Below are 2932 nucleotides of genomic sequence, written 5' to 3'. Positions count from 1 at the left end.
CTGCCCACAAGAGTCCGCCCCCCACCCCCCTCTCACCCCCACCCATCATCATCCATTCCGTAGAACAAGGGTTGTGTCCCCCCCCACCCCCCTCTCCCTACTCCGTACCCCTCCCCCCTCTACCCATCTTATTCGTCAACGGTAGAACTACTCTTAATTGATGTTCATTGCGATACAACGACTGTGGTGATTTTGGAAAGAAATTATTCACTTTGGATGAACTTAATTCCTTGTTTTTGCTGCTACTTCCTCTTTTTTCCTTCTCTTTCTCCTCTTCCTTCTCTTCCTCTTCTTCTTCCTCCTCTTCGTGGTCTCTTTGAAGACTCCTCCTCCTCTTTCCACCTTCAACTCTCATTCTCCCTCTTTTCACTTCCCCCTCCATTTCACCTTCCTCCCCCCCCCCTTCCCCCTCTCCCGCCCTGCCCCTCCCCCCATCTTTCCCCTTCAGCCACTTCCACCCACAACCGCCACTACCACTACCCACTACTGCCCCCCCCACCCCCCCCCTCTCTCTTCGTGGTCTTAATTGCTATATATTTTGCTACCCTCTTTAATAGTTAATAATCAAGTTATAATTATCAATATGTACATTTATTACCTAGGTTTAATTTGTTAATATTATTGTCGCTATCACTGTAAACATATAGTACTTTTTTCACACGGGCATCTTAACTATTACTACAATTAGGTGTGATTGAATTATTTCAATGGAAGCCAGCTGTATCAGGCTCTCTAAGGAATTGAACACTAGTCAAGGATTTCATATTTTTTAAAAATAAACCTCATGTTTTTTTCCCTTGTTATTTCAGATATGTGTTGATTTAAAAAAAAGAATAAATAAAGAGTTAAAAGTAGAAGAAATTGGTTGGTTCATCAGGCTGTTTTATTTTTCGAATGAAAATCTATATATGTCTATTTTTTTCTTTTGTTTTGGCTCTCGTATCTGATAAATGATTGTGCTTAATGTATTATTCGCGTTAGATTGAAAGTTTTTTTTTTTTTTTTTGTATTTATTTTTTATATATAAATCTCAAGATGTATTCTGTTGATTTGTTTTCTCATTGCCAAGGACCATTACTGACTATTGAGAGCTAAAAAAAAATACTAATTAAAAACCTATGTACTGTGTATATATATTATATGGATGAGTCAGGATTGTGTGGCCGCGTACAATGACCCTTCCTTTCCCCCTCCCCCCCCTCCTATTCCTTCCCCTGCCTACCCTACCCTGTCCTATTATCCGAAAGGAATAACTCACCTTGAAAAGTGATGATCTTGAGAGCGGGAGAGGGAGAGAAAACGAATATAGACGCAGGAAATCCCACGAGGATCCCCCCTTCTCTCTCTCTCTCTCTCTGTTCAGTATATAATTATTATTATTCTTAGAACGAAAGGTGAAGCTTCTTGTTCCCGGCCACCTCAATCCACCCCCCTTTTTGAAAGACTCAAAAAATTTTTATATGGATCACAATATTTTATTTTCCTACTATATTTGTGTGTTTTTATTTTGAATAGCAATATTGCCTATGTGTATATCTCTCTTTTTTATTGCTTGAAGCCTGTTTGTTTGTTTGTTCATTTGTCAGCCAGGAAAGGGGGGGGTTTTGACCATGTATTTTCGGCCGCACCCCCCGATGAGACATGCAAGTGAATAATATGAAGGAAACCCTCTAACCATAAACCGTAGTTCCATATTAAGATAATGTATTCCCATATATTTTTATTATTGATGTTTCCATATGCATATTATTAAAAATAAATGAAAAAAAGAAGTATGAACAAAGCATATTTTGGAGTTAATACCTCTCTGTGGTAATGAACCACTCCGGTACTTAAAAATAATATATGTATGGTTAATTTTTCATGTTTGCTAATAATTTTATTTTCTGATTTTTGTGAGAGTGATTCAATAGATAAATAATAAAGTTACATGTATTAAAAATGTGTATGTTTTATACCTTCCAAAAAATCCCTTTCCACGGAATCAATCTCTTGGTATGAGAATTGATAGAAACAAAGAATAAGATTGACTGATTATATGAATAAATAATAAATGGATTAATTTGAAAAATGGACAATGACAATATGAATAGTAACTTGAGGATAAATGATGAATTGAAGACTAAAATGTACTTCATAACCACAAAATTTGATACTTACAAAAATGGAAGATTGAATCTGTACTTGATAAAGTACATAATAGAAAGAACCAGAATGCTAACAATAATGATAAATTACAAGAAACAAACTGAAATATAAGCAAAGCTGAACAAAATAGACTTGGAAGTTACCAATTCTCAAACAATGATGAAAATCTTTTTGAACTTACACGGGAACTCGGAATAAGACAATTGCACAAGGACACACACTGAACAAGAACATTGTGATTGCACGATTGCACAGGAATACACACTGAACATGAAGTACAGAGTGATTAATATACATACATAAGCTTATAAAATTTAGAAAGAAAAAAGTTGATAAAACCCTACATATATTTACAAATATTTGAATACGAGAACAGGTGACTTGGAGAGATCTTTGTGGATGAGAATTGTAGAATCTTGCATGAACAAAAATATCATATCAGGAAATTAAGATAATGATCATGAAAATATAAATGAAGAAACCCATCAATCCTATAGAAAGAAAATACAAAAAGAATAACAAATATAAACAAGGAAACAAGGAAAAAAATATTAACAAGAAAAAAATATTAGACCCCTCTCAGGTCAAAAAAAAAAAAAAAAAAAAAATGATGTATTGGTAACATCCCCCCCCCCTCCCCCCCCACACCACCAGCTAGGCCTCCTTCCAGCTGGGTCAGTCCCAAACAACTCGTCCTCGATAGGCCTACGTCGCTCCTGGAACATTGTGCTTTCCGAGTAGTAGTAGTTTCCTGCATCCTCTTCCTTGCTACTCTTTGACTTTT

The sequence above is a fragment of the Penaeus chinensis genome, chromosome 3 (genome assembly GCF_019202785.1).
Source record: "Penaeus chinensis breed Huanghai No. 1 chromosome 3, ASM1920278v2, whole genome shotgun sequence".
Lineage (NCBI taxonomy): Eukaryota > Metazoa > Arthropoda > Malacostraca > Decapoda > Penaeidae > Penaeus > Penaeus chinensis.
Note: the sequence above shows the minus strand (reverse complement) of the source record.